Source organism: Brassica napus, chromosome A9 (genome assembly GCF_020379485.1).
Source record: "Brassica napus cultivar Da-Ae chromosome A9, Da-Ae, whole genome shotgun sequence".
Lineage (NCBI taxonomy): Eukaryota > Viridiplantae > Streptophyta > Magnoliopsida > Brassicales > Brassicaceae > Brassica > Brassica napus.
Window position 1 is genome coordinate 21,725,643 of NC_063442.1, and position 18,290 is coordinate 21,743,932.

General features: G+C 46.3%; 1 non-coding gene across 1 annotated transcript; it reads right to left on the reverse strand.

Moving 5' to 3' along the window:
* Positions 1 to 17,356: 17,356 nt before the first annotated feature.
* On the reverse strand, positions 17,357 to 17,462 carry LOC125578766. The gene has a single exon (XR_007316849.1). It is a non-coding gene; the product is annotated as a small nucleolar RNA R71 (small nucleolar RNA).
* Between the last annotated feature and the right edge of the window lie 828 nt (positions 17,463 to 18,290).

Genomic DNA, 18,290 nt, shown 5'->3' on the forward strand with positions numbered 1-18,290 from the left:
GACGGACACCCACGGACGTCCCGTGTGTGCTGACGGACACACACGGACACACACGGACAGCCACGGACATCCTGTGTGTGCTGTCGGACAGCCACGGACAGCCACAGACGTCCTGTGTGGCCAAAAATCACCCAAACAGTCCACGGGAAGGGTCAGCATGCTGAGTCCAAGGACCAACGTGCTGATATGTATACTAATGGACAGCCACAGACGTCCTGTGTGTGCTGACGGACACACACGGACAGCCACATACCTCCTGTGTGTGCTGACAGACACACACACGGACGTCCTGTGTGTGCTGACGGACACCCACGGACGTCCTGTGTGTACTGAATAGAGATTCCACGTGGGCCAAAATCATCAGAACAGACAACGGGAAGGGTCAGCGTGCTGAGTTCAAGGACCAATGTGATGATAGGTGTACAAATGGACAGCCACAAACGTCTTGTGTGTGCTGACGGACAGACACGGACACACACGGACAGCCACGGACGTCCTGTGTGTGCTGACGGACACCCACGGACGTCCTGTGTGTGCTGACGGACACCCACGGATGTCATGTGTGAACTGAACAGACAGCCCACGTGGGCCAAAATCACCCGAACAGTTCACGAGAAGGGCCAGCATGCTGAGTCCAAGGACCAGCGTGCTGATATGTGTACTGATGGACAGCCATGGACGTCCTGTGTGTGCTGATGGACATACACGGACAGCCACGGACGTCCTGTGTGTGCTGACGGACAGCCACGGACGTCCTGTGTGTGGTGGCGGACACCCACGGACGTCCTGTGTGTACTGAACAGACAGCCCACGTGGGCCAAAATCACCCAAACAGTCCACGGGAAGGGCCAGCATGCTGAGTCCAAGGACCAATGTGATGATATGTACTGATGGACAGCCACATACGTCATGTGTGTGCTGACGGACACACACGGACACACACGGACACACACGGACAGCCACGGACGTCCTGTGTGTGCTGGCGGACACCCACAGACGTCCTGTGTGTATTGAACAGACAGCCCACGTGGGCCAAAAATCACCCAAACAGTCCACGGGAAGGGCCAGCGTGCTGAGGCCAAGGAGCAACGTGCTGATATGTGTACTGATGGACAGCCACGGATGTCCTGTGTGTACTGACGGACACAGATGGACACACACGAACACACACGGAAAGCCAAGAACGTCCTGTGTGTGCTGGTGGACACCCACGGACGTCCTGTGTGTACTGAACAGACAGCCCACGTGGGCCAAAATCACCCGAACAGTCGACAGGAAGGGTCAGCGTGCTGAGTCCAAGGACCAAAGTGCTGATATGTGTACTAATGGACAGCCACAGACGTCCTGTGTGTGCTGACGGACACACACGGACAGCCACAGACGTCCTGTGTGTGCTGACAGACACACACGGACGTCTTGTGTGTGCTGACGGACACCCACAGACGTCCTATGTGTACTGAACAGACATCCCACGTGGGCCATTATCCTCCGAACAGTCCACGAGAAGGGTCAGCATGCTGAGTCCAAGGACCAATGTGATGATAGGTGTATTGATGGACAGCCACAAACGTCCTGTGTGTGCTGACAGACACACACGAACACACACGGACACACACGGACAGCCACAGACGTCCTGTGTGTGCTTACGGACACCCACGGACGTCATGTGTGTGCTGACGGACACCTACGGACGTCCTGTGTGTACTGAATAGACAGCCCACGTGGGCCAAAATCACCCAAACAGTCCACGGGAAGGGCCAGCGTGCTGAGTCCAAGGACCAGCGTGCTGATATGTGTACTGATGGGCAGCCACGGACGTTCTGTGTGTGCTGACGGCCACGCACGGACAGCCACAGACGTCCTGTGTGTGCTGACGGACACACACACGAACGTCCTGTGTGTACTGAACAGACAGCCCACGTGGGCCAAAAATCACCCAAACAGTTCATGGGAAGGGCCAGCGTGCTGAGGCCAAGGACCAACGTGCTGATATGTGTACTGATGGTCAGCCACGGATGTCCTGTGTGTGCTGACGGACACAGACGGACACACACGAACACACACGGACAGCCACAGACGTCCTGTGTGTGCTGGCGGACACCCCCAGACGTCCTGTGTGTACTGAACAGACAGCCCACGTGGGCCAAAATCACCCGAACAGTCCGCGGGAAGGGTCAGCTTGCTGAGTCCTAGGACCAACGTGCTGATATGTGTACTGATGGACAGCCACTAACGTCCTGTTTGTGCTGACGGACACACACGGACAGCCACAGACGTCCTTTGTGTGCTGATAGACACACACGGACGTCCTGTGTGTGCTGATGGACACCCACTGACGTCCTGTGTGTACTGAACAAACAGCCCACGTGGGCCAAATTATCCGAACAGTCCACGGGAAGGGTCAGCGTGCTGAGTCCAAGGACCAACGTGATGATATGTGTACTGATGGACAGCCACGAACGTCCTGTGTGTGCTGACGGACATACACGGACACACACGGACACACACGGACACATACGGACAGCCACGGACGTCCTGTGTGTGCTGACGGACACCCACGGACGTCCTGTGTGTGCTGACGGACACCCACGGACGTCCTGTGTGTACTGAACACACAGCCCACGTGGGCCAAAATCACCGAACAGTCCACGGGAAGGGCCAGCGTGCTGAGTCCAAGGACCAACGTCCTGATATGTGTACTGATGGACAGCCAAGGACGTCCTGTGTGTGCTGATGGACACACACGGACAGCCACGGACGTCCTGTGTGTACTGACGGACAGCCACAGACGTCCTGTGTGTGCTGGCGGACACCCACGGACGTCCTGTGTGTACTGAACAGACAGCCCTACGTGGGCCAAAATCACCCAAACAGTCCACGGGAAGGGCCAGCGTGCTGAGTCCAAGGACCAGCGTGCTGATATGTGTACTGATGGACAGCCACAGACGTTCTGTGTGTGCTGATGGACACACACGGACAGCCACGGACGTCCTGTGTGTGCTGACGGACACACACGAACGTCCTGTGTGTACTGAACAGACTGCCCACGTGGGCCAAAATCACCCACGGACAGCCAAAATCACCCGAGAAGCAAAAAATTCAAAAATAAATATTTTTGATGAAATTTTTCTGAAAGGAAACATCAAAAATATGTCAACAAAGAGTTTAGGATGTCAAGTTTTGATCAAAAGTTGCTGTAGACATCCGTTTATACCACAAAACACCGAACTTTGTAGCATGCAAAAGACATGGTTAGAAGCAAAAGAAAATCCTGAAAATGTACCACAAAATAGCTTTAACCATTCTTATGAAGCATGCAAAAAATCAGATTCAAATTCGAAGTATTTTTTTTTACATTAAAAATACTCCCGGAACACAACCAATGTCTACTAGTGACAAACCGAAAAATAGTGTTTTGTCTATATAAGGGGTAGGCACTCTTTTGAGCCTACCCTCAGTACCCGAATGGGTATGTAATGTTGGACTGCTCGGTCCAACACTATCGATGGATAGGTTGAGGTCGATGGCCGGATTGTCTCCGGTGAATTTTCCGGTAACTTTTGCGCTTGTGTGGTCTTGGCCTGGTTTCATCCGTCTTCCAGTTGCTCTTTTGATTACATATCAAGAGTGGTTGGAAAGATTGATGTTAGCGGGGCAAATGAACATTCGGCGTATGAGTGGTGATTGGATAGCTAGTGTTTGTAGGCTCTGTGCGCGCGCACCCAACTACAGACCAACTATCCTCCTCAGTTTCTTCACTAGCATAGTTTTATGCTTGTTGAACTGATCTGGGGCATGTGTTGCATACCTATCTGGAAGCAATTTTTAAGCTTTGCTTAAAATGTTGTTTGCGGCATCTCCTTCAGTGGGGAAGTCGTGAACACATAAGCCGGCACTTGTGATCCTTGCGTCTTTGCATAATTTATGCATTGTTCGCAAAGGTGAATAAGCTGTTTGCTGAGATCTCGGTTGCGGAAATATTGTGGCGGTGACTCGAACAAATTCTGTCCCGCTAAGCACGTTTGTCTCCGGACAAAAGATGACGGTCAAGTCTGCGTCTGATTTATGAATGCTACATGGTTGATCCTGCCAGTAGTCATATGCTTGTCTCAAAGATTAAGCCATGCATGTGTAAGTATGAACGAATTCAGACTGTGAAACTGCAAATGGCTCATTAAATCAGTTAAAGTTTGTTTGATGGTAACTACTACTCGGATAACCGTAGTAATTCTAGAGCTAATACGTGCAACAAACCCCGACTTCTGGAAGGGATACATTTATTAGATAAAAGGTCGACGCGGGCTCTGCCCGTTGCTCTGATGATTCATGATAACTCGACGGATCGCATGGCCTTAGTGCTGGAGACGCATCATTCAAATTTCTGCCCTGTCAACTTTTGATGGTAGGATAGTGGCCTACCATGGTGGTAACGGGTGACGGAGAATTAGGGTTCGATTCCGGGGAGGGAGCCTGAGAAACGGCTACCACATCCAAGGAAGGCAGCAGGCGCGCAAATTACTCAATCCTGACACGGGGAGGTAGTGACAATAAATAACAATACCGGGCTCTTTGAGTCTGGTAATTGGAATGAGTGCAATCTACAGCCCTTAACGAGGATCCACTGGAGGGCAAGTCTGGTGCCAGCAGCCGCGGTAATTCCAGCTCCAATAGCGTATATTTAAGTTGTTGCAGTTAAAAAGCTCGTAGTTGAACCTTGGGATGGGTCGCCCGGTCCGCCTTCGGTGAGCACCGGTCGGCTTGTCTCTTCCGTCGGTGATATGCTCCTGGCCTTAACTAGCCAGGTCGTTCCTCCGGTGCTGTTACTTTGAAGAAATTAGAGTGCTCAAAGCAAGCCATACTGTCTTCTCTCACTCTAGTAATGTTATCGTAAACAGGTAAAGATCTTATTCTCTGCAGATGGCTCCTATCGTGTCCAAACATCTCACTGATGCCATTTCCATTATTCTGATCAGATCTGTAACCCAATCCTCTGCCTGTCCAATCCATACCCTCTCCCCATATCCGACCTCGTTCATCATCACCTGTCCCGCGATTAGCCATCTGCACACAATCAAAAGGGTAAGTCATAATCCTACTACGGGAAGCGGCTGGTTTCCTAATCATCATTTTGAGACTCCTTTGACTCTATAAAATCGTTAAAAAGCACTTGTGTCACGCATGGACGAAACCATGCTCTGATACCACCTCTGTAACACCCCTGAACCGTTTTAGGCATAGGTCAAACCACCGGCCATTAATCAAAGAAGAACATGACCGACGGCCCGACCGTCTACCAAGGTTCAGTAGCGCTACATGACGGGTTAACGGGAAATACAGCCAAAGTTACAAAAAGTGCAATTCGTAATTAGACCAGGCCGCCCACTAACACGTCCCGTCAGACCAAAGCCTAAGGCTTCTCAACCCGAACTCCAAACTGACGTTGTGTTAGCTCGGACAAGCTAATATCAGAACAACAAGGCATTTTCACAAAACATTCACTTTATTTATCTTATATAATATCTGGTTTACAATACACAAAATATTATACAAGTGGTGGCATGCCAAGAAAGCAAAAGTACATACTTATATTCTGAAAGCGTCTTAAGCAAAAAGATGCAAATCTACACCAGCCAGCCTAGCCTCCCGCGCCTTCTACGAGCTCACTACTGGTCACCTGAAAACAACAACGAGTGACGAGTGAGTTAACAAATACAACCCCTCGCTATCCCACCCCGAACAATCTAAAGCGAGAGGTTCACTAAACAACACAATTCAATAACAATAAGCAATATCTAAAATACGCAGCGGTAAACGATAGCAAGATAACTAGCATTATGCTAATTATTAGCTCATCACCAAACTCAAACTCGATTTAAACCAGGGTTTAACAACCCAAAACACGATATAATATATATAACAAACTCGGGCCCTGGTGACGTTATGTTCCTCCTTCACTATCGGCAATATCCTATCTTCCTACCACAAAGGCCAGAAGAAGGAACTTTCAACCGACCGCGGCCCACTGTCCTTCGGGTCACCGCGCGACAGCCCACAGTCCTTCGGGTCACTACCACATTTCACCGTTATGTAATCACTCAGCCATAGGCCATGACCCCGTCTATCTGAGTCTTCCCGATCCAGCGAATAAGGGGTTTCCTTGAACCCGCCGGGTACGAGGTCTGAAGGAACACTAACTCACCCCAATATGCCTAGCATTGTGGGTTACACAAATGCTATCGGCCAATATACGATTAATACTAACCCCGGTAAAAATAACACAAGGTTTCTAGTATTAATTACCACACAATCAACACATCCACCTCAAACATGCCTAGCATTGTGTGTTACACAAATGCTCTATGGCCAATATATGATTAATACTAAACCCGGTAAAATAACACAAGGTTCCTAGTATTAATCGCAAATTAACACAATCAATCATATTCCAGAATCTAGCATAAGACTAATTCCAGAATACCTAACTATCCACAACTTAGCGATATCATCTAAGCATTCCGCATTCGCTACCTAACCAATCAACCTAACCATTAGCATGCTACTACGGTTCTCAAGCGATAACAAGCATGCTATCAACTTAGTCAACCTAACCTCAATTATTAACTAGTCAAACCGTTACTCAGTTAGACCTGGCCTCCTGCCATGATCCAACTTCCAAGTAACGGGACCCTGCATGAAAACAACTCAGCAATCAATTGATTATAACTCACAATTTTTGGTTGACCGTGGCGTTGACCCCAAACCCAACTTCTGCGATCCGAACCCTTTCCCGACCTTCACAAGTAGACCCTCTTCTTGACTGATCTCCACTTGAACTGGTCTCCACTATATCTGATCTCTCTTCACTTGAAAAGAACCTTCTCCAGATGCTGACTCCAAATCGGCAGAGTAATTGTTCTCGAAAACTGCCTAAATCGCTCGAAAACTATCGAAACTCGATCTTTCTTTATTTGCTTTATCTTTACGTTTTGAAGTAGGTTTGATGTGTTCTGGATGGGTTGAAATGAGAGGGGGTAGTGGCCTATTTATAGGAATCAGCAACCAATCAGGAACAAGCCGTGTGGCAGCCCGTGTGTCCGTTCGCATGGCTCCGGACGCATGCGCGGCGACACCTCCTGCTCCACATGGCTGGCTGCATGTCTCAGTCTCATGCATGATGACACCATTCCCTCTACCTGTCTGGATGCATGGTCTGGATCCATGCAAGGATACAGCATGTCCTCCACATGTCTGGCCGCATGCCCCGGTCGCATGCATCGCAACACCTCGTGCTTGGCCGATCCACCTCGTGCTCCACATGTCTTCATGCATGTACAGGTTGCATGTACTGCAGCACCTCATGATTCCCTTGACACACATACTCCCAGGAGTTTGACACTACGTCCTGAACACATACACATCAAGCCACCTCGAGCTTCTTGGTCAATTCGGCCGATTTCGGCCTTTCCGGTGAATTTTCGTCCCGCGATCAATCCCAAATATTTTTCTACGCCCGTTCTGATGGTCTGTGTATTTTTAATAACCTCCATTTGAACTCTGATCTTAAGGAAAAATATTTCCCAAGCTTCCGGCTTCTTTGAAAATTTCCGTAATACCAAAATTTAGGGTTTTCACCCAATTTTCGATCTTCCTGTTGTGCTTCCAAAAGTGTCATTCTTCAAACGTCCTTTGAATCAATCTACCACATTTTCTAACCATTGTCTAGTGGCATACTTGACTCATGGTTTAGACAAGAACAATATGATCGTCCGCGACTCGACAACGCAAAAGATACTCAACCATTCTCTTTTTTTTAAGGGTTTCTGCATTCTCCCCCCGTTAACAGAATTCGTCCTCGAATTCTAAGGATCTGAGGGGCCTCCTTCTTCCATCACAACGTCCTCTCGGAAAAACTCCGGGTGATCGGTTTTAAATCTCGCTTCATCCTCCCAAGTAACATGAATCCTGTTTTGTCTTCTCCAGAACACTTGTACTTGAGCAATCTCACGATTCTTGAGCTTCCGAATACGCCGTTCTCCCAATCTGATTGGTCATTTCGGATACGTAAGGTTTGTCCTCAACTCCTTTAGTCTCTCGGGTTCAACATCACTTGGATCCCGTATATGTTTCTGAAGCATGGAAACATGAAATACATGATGTAGATGCATATCCGCTGGCAGATCCAAACGGTAAGCTACCTCACCAACCTTCCCGATGATCTTGTATGGACCAATGAACCTGACCTTAAGTTTCCCGAACTTGCCAAATTTGTCCTTCCCTTTCTGTGCAGTAACTTTCAAATAGACCCAATCTCCTATCTCGAAAGTTACCTCTCTTCTTGATTGGTCTGCGTACTTCTTCTGACGGTCTTGAGCCTTCTTCATGTTGGCCTGAATCGTCTCCACTTCCTGAACAATAGGTGACCCAAATATTCTTTTTTCGCCCACTTCCGTCCAACACATAGGCGTCTTGCATGGCCTTCCGTATAAAGCTTCATAAGGTCACATCCCTATGCTCGAATGATGACTGTTGTTATACGAGAACTCAACCAATGGTAAATGCTTCTCCCAAGTTCCTGCCCAATCAAGAATACACATCCGCAGCATGTCCTCGATGGTCCGAATGGTCCTCTCCGTTTGGCCATCTGTTTCTGGATGGAACGCCGTGCTTCTGTACAGTTTAGTTTCCAAGGCTTCTTGCAATGCTTCACAGAATGATGCTGTGAACCTTGGATCGCGATCTGAGATGATGTCTGAGGGTACACCATGTAACTTCACGATTTGGTCGATGTATAGCTCGGCCAAAACTTCAACTTTATCAGTGTCCCGCATAGGCAAAAAGTGTGTGACCTTGGTTAACCTATCCACAATCACCCATATCGAGTTGTTCGATCTACCTGGAGCAGTGGGTAATCCGGTAATGAAATCCATGGAAATCGAGTCCCATTTCCATTGAGGTATCGGAAGACTTTGTAACAATCCTCCTGGTACTTGATGCTCGACCTTGACTTGTTGACAAGTTGCACACTGAGCAACCCATTGTGCTACTGACCTCTTCATGCCCGGCCAATGATAGTATCTTCTCACGTCTCGGTACATCTTCAAACTTCCAGGATGGATACTATGTAAAAAATGATGTGCAATCCTTAGTATCTCATCTCTCAGCCCTTGCCCTTTAGGAACCGTGATCCTCCCATTAATTAGCAAGGTTCCATCCTCGGCCAAGTAGTATCCATCATTATTTGGCCTGCCTTGTCCTTTGAGTTCCTCAGAGATCTTCAATAGCTTCTCATCCTTAAGTTTTTCCTCTCGAATTCTCTGAATCAAGCTGGCCTGATTCACCACTTGAAGTCCCAATGGCTCACTTGTCTGCCCTTCCAAAACGACCAACTTCACTTGTTTCAACTCCTGGTTCAACAGCTCCACTTCTTTTTCTAAATCTGCGTCCAACTTTCTTCGACTTAAGGCGTCCGCAACAACATTCGCTTTACTAGGATGGTAGTGAATCCGTATGTCGTAGTCAGCCACAAACTCCATCCACCTACGCTGGCGCAGGTTGAGATCTGGCTGAGTGAAGAGGTATTTAAGACTTTGATGGTCCGTGTATACCTCCACTTCTTCTCCATACAAATATGATCTCCAAATTCGCAAAGCGAACACCACGGCCGCTAACTCGAAGTCATGTGTACTGTAGTTATCCTCATGCTTCCGTAGTTGTCGCGAGGCATACGCGATGACTCGCCCATCTTGCATAAGAACACAACCTAACCCAACTCGTGAAGCATCCGTGTAAACCGTGTAACGTTTACCTTGCTCGGGCAAAGCTAACACAGGTGCGCTCATGAAAGATTCCTTCAACTTCTTGAATGCCTTCTCGGTTTCTTCCACCCATAAGAAAGGAACTCCTTTACCGGTAAGTTTAGTTAAAGACTTTGCAATGGAGGAAAAGTCCTTAACAAACTTCCGATAATAGCCTGCAAGTCCAAGAAAACTCCTCACTTCTGTCACAGTGGTAGGTCGAGGCCATTCTCGTATGGCTTGGACCTTTTCTGGATCAGCAGCCACGCCCTCTCCTGATACTATGTGACCCAGAAATCCTATCTCTCTCTTCCAAAACGAGCACTTGCTGAACTTGGTTAATAGCTTCTGATTCCGTAACCTCTCCATAACCAGTCTCAGATGCTCGTTGTGCTCCTCCTTACTTCTCAAATACACCAGAATGTCATCAATGAAAATGATCACGAACTTATCAAGGTAGTCGTGAAACACTTCATTCATCAAGCGCATGAAAGCCGCAGGTGCGTTTGTGAGACCAAAGGGCATAACTACAAACTCGTACTGCCCATACCTCGTCCGAAACGCCGTCTTGATAGTGTCCGACTTGGCAATAGGAATTTGGTGATGCCCTGACGCCAAATCAATCTTCGAAAACCAACTAGCTCCCTTTAGTTGGTCTAACAACTCGTCTATCCTTGGAAGAGGATACTTATCTTTTATCGTGATGTTGTTGATACCATGATAATCGATACACAGCCTCATACTTCCGTCCTTCTTCTTCACAAATAGCACAGGAGCTCCCCAAGGTGAAGAGCTAGACCGGATGAATCCCTTTTCCAATAGATCTTCCAATTGTTTCTTTAGCTCGGCCAACTCCGCAGGTGCCATCCGATATGGTGCCTTAGCTATAGGTTTTGCTTCAGGCTCCAAATCAATAGTAAAGGGATTACTCCGAGGTGGAGGTAATTCCTTTAGTGGTGCAAATACATCCTTAAACTCCTGGACCACTTCAATGTCTTCGACCTTAACTTCATCATTAGTGGCTCCTCCACTAACCGATAAGGTCACCAAATATACTTCCCCATCTTGAAACAGATCTTGTACTCTCATTGCTGCTACCAAAGACACGGTCATACTAGGACTGATTCCATAGTATACCATCTCTGGTCGTTTATCTCTGCCGAACAACAACCTTCCCTTTCCACAGTCGATCTGAACTCCGTAGCTCGATAACCAATCCATTCCAAGGATTACCTCGTACCCTTTCAAAGGCACGACTAACAGATCTGCCACAAACTCTTTGCCTTGAATGACCAATGGAACATTCTTGATACACAGATTTGCTTGAAGGGTTCGGTCTGCGGGGGTCAAGACGGCCACATTTATCCTGTCAACCACAAAACAATCCCAAAACTGGGCAGCTACTTCAGGGGTCACAAAACTATGTGTTGCCCCCGAGTCGACCAATACATGTGTGGGTTTACCAGCAACATGTATTGTAACACCCCCGAACCGTCCTAAGCATAGGTCAACCCACCGGCTAACAATCAAACAAGAACATGACCGACGGAAGACCCACACCAAGGGTTGGAGATGAAAGGCCAACTGGCCAGCCAACAATTAAACAAGAACATGACTGACCGTCCAACCCAACACCATAGTCCAGAAGCGCTACGTGACAGGTTAGGGATGATCCGGTCAGAGTCACAAAATTTACTTCACGACCTCGACCCGTTCATCCACTAACTCGTCCCGCTGCGTCAAGGCACAAGGCTTTGCAACCCGGCCAAGAGTTAGCGTTTTCCGTTAGATCGAGGCCTAAGGCTTTTCAACCCGTACTACGACCTAACATTGTGTTAGACCAGACTAGTCAAATATCAGTGTACTCATGAAGCGCATATAAAACAATTACTTTATTAATTCGAGAAATATCCATACATTGATATAATTGAGACCGGTCCCGGCCTAATGCCAAAATCGAGTCAACTAAACACAGATCCACAATACCGTTTACAAAAGACATGAAAATCTACACCGGCAGTCCTAACGTCCAGCACCAAGCTATCCGATCATCCTTACCTAAAGCGACCTGCAAAAAGGACATCGGAGTTGGATGAGTAACCTAATGTTACTCAGTGAGCTGCCTACCTCTACCCAAACCTAGAAACTAACCCAGGCAACCCAAAATAACAAGCAATCTATCCTAAGCAAGCAATCAAAGCAAAAACTAAACAAACCGTTACTCAGACCTGGCCTCCTGCCATGATCCAACTACCAAGTAACGGGAACCTGCATGCAAACAACTCAACAACCAATCCCTAGTTAACCATATATACGCCTGAGTTCAATACTCATGTAGTGTTAGACACTTAGACTATACAAGGGTCATTAACCAGTCAACCAACAATCAGACAAAAACATGATTGGCCAACCAATGATACCGCATAGCTTTAATATCCACCACCCTTCACAAGCAATCACTCAAACACATACAGGCCAACGTCAGGCCTACACTAACGAAATACACATCAAGCCTAATCCGGTACCTAAGCCAGACTTAGGACTTAATGTCAAAACCTGCAAGCAAATCAATCAACCACAAACACATTCACAATAATAAGACTATGAGTATCTACGACTCGATCTAACTCGTAACACCGTATATCGGTGCTACACTGACTCAAGGGTTCCATAACCCTCTACGACACTCTAACACAACACTCAAACCTGGGCCCTGGTGACTTCGTGTTCCTCCTCTCTATCGGCAATATCCTATCTCCCTACCACAAAGGCCATAAGAAGAAACTTTCAACCTACCGCGGCCCACAGTCCTTCGGGTCACCGCGCGACAGCCCACAGTCCTTCGGGTCACTGCCACATTACACCGTCGTGTAATACTCAGCCATAGGACATGACCCCGTTCGTCTGAGTCTTCCCGATCCAGCGAATAAGGGTACGAGGCCGAGGAAACACTAATCACCCCTACACAAGCCTAGTATGGGCGGGTTTCGCACATACTGTCGGCACACTCACAACAAAACAAACTCAATCTAGAACCTAACCTAAAGCCAATGTTCTAGATCCTAACTAAACACTCGACTCCACAAGACTAACCATTGTACCAGTAGTCCGGCCTATATGGCCTAAGACCCTTAGTACTAACTACTAAACAACTAAGCAATAATAATCACTACTAATCAATTAAATCAAACCGTTATCCAGATAGTCCAGCCTCCTGCTATGAAACTATCCTTAAAGATAACGGGAACCTGCACTCAATCAATCAACATGCAATAATAGAAAACATGATGCATCCTAATCCTAGTCCTAATCAGGTTATCAACTAAGTCTTAATTCCATTCATCTAAGCTTAGCCCTTGCTAAACTGAGTCTGGTTCCATAAATAAAATAACCCTAAGGACTTTACCATGCAATAACGTGATCATTCTAATCTAATGCAACTCGATCTACCCTAAATTCCAAGTGGAATTCACACAAAACCAACTCACAGTGTTCTATGCCGATAAGCAGCTGGTTGATCGAATAGGACTTAGCCAAAACCCAATGGACGACTTGAATGGACTGAACTAGACTGATCTTGACTTGTACAGAACCTCCACTGATACTGGTCTGGACTGAACTCAACTCGAACAGCACCTTCCTTAGCATCTGAACAATTCTTCCGAAATCTGAACAGAGTATCGAATCATAACCTCGACTGAACTGAAACCATGGAACTGAACTGATCTTGGACAGCACCTACACTTGATAATCAAATAATATTAGTAGAGTGGATAGATTGATTTGGGCAGAGCTTCCGCATAACAATTGCAGAAATTCTTCAATTGGACAGAACTTCGCTTCTTGGTGAAGTATCGATCTTCGGAACTCAGCTACACCCTCTTTTTCTCTCTCTCTAACCACGTTGCCTTGCTTCCCATATGAATTGATCTTCAATTGGTTGATCTTCAGTTGGCCAGAACCTTCCCTAGGCGCTGACTTGAAATCAGTAGAGAAACTGATCTCGAAAACTCTCTAAAACTCTCGAAATAACTCAGAACCTCTTACTTTCTTTTTCTACTTCTTTCTCTCTCTCTAACCCATTTTTTTTACTGAAAGGTCTGGATGAATGAAATGAGAAGGGGTCGTGGTATTTATATAGGATACAGCAGCGAATCAGATTGAAGTTGGTGGCAGCCCGTGTGTCGGCTAGCATGGCTCCGGTTGCATGCGTCGCGGCACCTCGTGCTCCACATGGCAGTCAGCATGGACCAAACTCATGCAAATTGACACCTCTTCTCCTGCCTGGACGACCAGATGTCGATCAGCATGGATGGAATGCATGCGTCGCGACACACCGCTCCCTGCGTGTCGATCAGCATGCTTCGGTTGCAGGTATCGCGACACTTCGTGCTTCAACATGTCATGCTGCATGTTCCTGCTTCATGCACGGTGACATCTCGAGCTTCTCTTGACACTCAGCTGGTTAGACAGTTGCAACCACGTTCTTATCCCTTAGATCAAGCCACCTCGAGCTTCTCGGTTCCTTTGCGCGATTTCGACCCTTCTTGTGAATTTCTGACCCGCGATCAATTCCGAATATTTTTCCGCTCCCATTCTGATTCACTAAATATTTTTAATAAACTACAGATGATGTCTGATATCCTTTAAGAATATTTCCCGAGCCTCCGGCTTCCTCAACGAATTTCGTAATACCGAAATTAGGGTTTTCGCCCAACTTCGGATTTTCTCGTCGTGCTTCAATCCCGTCGTGCTTGCTTCCCATCCTGCTTCCAACTTATAATGTCTTCAGAATAATATTTTACTTATACGAAGATATTCCGAGAAAACTTCGCGATGAAGAAACGTCAATCTTCAAAAACGTCGAGCTTCTAAACCATCGTGCTTCAATAATGTGATTCTTCCAAAGCTGCCGTCTGATCAATCAAAGACACTTCTAACAATGGTAGAGCATCTTATCTTAACTCATGCTTCACTCACGATCCATTCTTCGACCTTCTCGTACTTCAAATTTCCCGATCGATCTGTATTTGCCCGCGACTCGACCACAAAGTTGATGCTCGACCAATCTTCTATTTTCTTCGATCCATGTTAAGTCTTAAGTGATCAAAACTTAACATTCCTTCAATTGCTTTGATTCCCAAAAGCTCGGCTCTGGATTCTGACTTTTGCTCTCTCGACCATTTTATCCCAAAGGACGGGTTATCACATTCTCCCTCCCTTAATAGAATTCATCCTCGAATTCTTAGTTGCGCAATTACTTAGCTTCACGAAATGTTCCTCCTTGATGTGTAGTGATGACGTTCAGCTTTTGAATAACTCCGTCTTGCGGTCTTGGTCATAAGATATGGTTCTTTGCTGGCTAGTTGATATACCTTAATTTTGACCCATTTTTATCCACGGTATATAAGTATTTTACTATATATATATATATATATATCTATGTTTTCTACTTTTCTAGGTATGTTTTCAGGTTCAGGTGCATTTCGGAGTAAAGCTATGATTTTGGAGCATTTTGGAGCTTAAAGGACATTTCACACGAGCTGACCACTTAGAGGTCGACGAGAGGAAGAACAATCGATCGATGCGCATCAGTGCTGATGATCGATATCAGGAAATGCCTCGACAGATGAAAAATTAATATCGATCGATGGACACAAGTACCATCGATCGATGTCGAGACACCAGACGCAACATTTTGGATTCAGCAGACTAAAAAACAAAGGCCAAGCCAAATTACCAAAATGCCCTGACGAGTTTTTAACCTAGTAGAATATATACTGCCTAAGTGTTTTTGACGGTAAGAGAGCTTTTTCTAGACCTAGTTTTGTTACAAGTTTCATTGGGGAGAGAAGATCACTTGTGATTGGAAATCCTTGTTTCCATTTCTTTTCATCTATACTATGAGTTTCTATTCCTTTATTGTTAAGAATTGCTTTGCTATGTCTGAGTAGTTCAACTGTTAGATCAGGGTTCAGATAGTTTGTGGGATTTGCCCCAAACTATAGATCTGCCTTGTTGTGATATTCATGATAGATTTGTATTCATTGCTTGTTTTAGCCTTGCTAACTAGAACTTGATCATAGGATTGCATACTCAAGCACCCTTTGTTATCCCATCCTGACATCTATCTATCATATTCGGACTGCTAGAGAGGGCTAACCGCCAATTTAGCATCTTAGTAGGCCATTTCATACTCGCGCATAGGCCTGGCTAGAACCCGTCGATCGATGTCCTCAACTGACTATAGATCGACGTTGGCAAAGGTGTATCGGTCGACGTCTTAAAAGACCATCGATCGACACTCTCTTGTTGTCTGCATACTAACCGTTGAGACACGAGATCTAGTCTGTTAACTAGTGGTACATGCGACAGCTGATCACTGAGTTAAGCGAATGAGCTCTAATATATCATGCATGCAACAGTTAGGCATCTATAGGTATTATAATCTCCAGCACCTGAATAGTGGCCATGTATCTAATATCATTTCCAACCAAGTTACATTTATTATTTACTCGCTTGTTACTATTGCTATTTCATTTAAACATTTACAACCTTTAGAATTAATAAACACTAGATTTAATTGTTCCTTAGCTCCTTGTGGATTCGATCCCTAAGTACTACATCTGAACCTCTTTTGATGAGAGTAACACTCCTTAGAGTAATTTGAGTGGTATCAAATTTGGCACCGTTACCGGGGAGCTTTGATCGCCATTAGATTTAGTTTTATTGATTCTTATTCTTTTCTCTGCCCCCTTTCTAATAATCTTTTTCTTATCTTTTCAGGTGCATGCCCAGCGGTACCAGAAGCAACAAGGAGAAAGACTTGCTGTTCTCAGACGATCCTGCTCATTTGGAACGCACCATCCGTAGAGGTCAACATTCCACATCGCTCGACGCAACAACTTCGTCGACGATCGATACGCACAAATAACCGTCGACCGACACCAAACCATCATCGTCGATCGATCTCAATCGTTCGACAACGATCGATACTACACTGCGTACGTTGATCGATACGTCGTCAAAAATGGTAAACATTATTATTCTAACGCATGACGAGAACGGAAACCTGTATGACCAGGCCGGTCATCTGCGTAATGCAACAGGTCAGGAAATAGATGCTCAGGGAACTGTAATCCCTGATGCTGATGCTACAGGAGCTGCTCAACCTGTAGACGAGGACGCTCGATCGAAACCACTGGACGACTACAATCGCCCAGATGAGTACTATTCCAACAGATCAGCTATTCGACTTCCGGAGATCCAGAAGCAGAATTTCGAGCTGAAGCCTCAATACTACACTCTCGTGTCGCAGATACCCTACTCTGGGTTACCGCACGAGCATCCTATGGACCATTTGGAACGGTTCGAGGATCTAATCGCTGCTATTCGGATGGAAGGAGTCCCCGAAGATTACCTGCTGTGCAAGCTCTTCAGATACACGCTGAATGAAGAAGCGATGCACTGGCTTAGGCAGCAACCCACAGGATCTTTAACATCCTGGAGCGACATCAAGAATGCTTTCTTACGAAACTTCTTCGATGAGGCGCGCGCTGAAGAACTTCGGAACAAAATTTCCACATTCTCGCAGAAGGCTGGAGAGTCCTTCAAAGATGCGTGGATTAGATTTAGGTTCTTCCAGCGAGACTGTCCGCACCACGGATTTAACGAAGTGCAGCTGCTAAGCACTTTCTTCCGAGGTCTCGCCTTACAGTATCAAATGGCCCTTGATATTAGAGCTCATCCGTTAGAAGCTGTGAGACTTATCGAAAACCTTTCTAACAGCAGCAGCACCAAAAACACTGACTCTGAACGGAAGAAGTCTGTAGCCTCTATCGGGAAGGAACAGATGGATGAAGTAAAAGCTAAGTTAGATGTGGTGCACGAGCTTCTTAAGAAGCAAGTCTGTTCAGCTGAAGGAGAAGTAGCAGATACGGAAGGAGAAGAAAATGTGAACTACATCGGAGGTACCGGATTCCAGAAATTTGGAAACCAGGGCGGAAACAGAAACTTCTTTGGAAATGGCCAAAGAAGTAACCAAAGTTCACAATTTCAAAAACCCTTCAACAACAACAAAAGCTACTCGAACTCTTACTACCAAAATTCACCACCCCAGACTAAGGAAAGCAAGATCGAAGAAATGCTTGATCGAGTACTGTTGGGACAACAACAAATCACAGTGAATTTCAACGGTAAAATAGACTCCGCCTACAACAATCTGAACACCAAAATCGAGACCTTAGGGACTCAGGTGAGAAAACTTGAAACCGAAGTAATTCAGACGGGCGAGACTATAAAGAGGCAAGAAGCTTTCTCTAGAGAGGCAGGAGCCGACAAAGGGAAACACCACGTAAATGCCATCATAGATGATGATTTCTGGCAAGTGGTGAAAAATGAAAAGCTTGAGGAAGGAGACTTCAAAATTGAAAGCTCCATGAGTCTCGGCGGATCCCAATGGTGTCGACCAATGTCGATGAACTCGCATCGATCGAC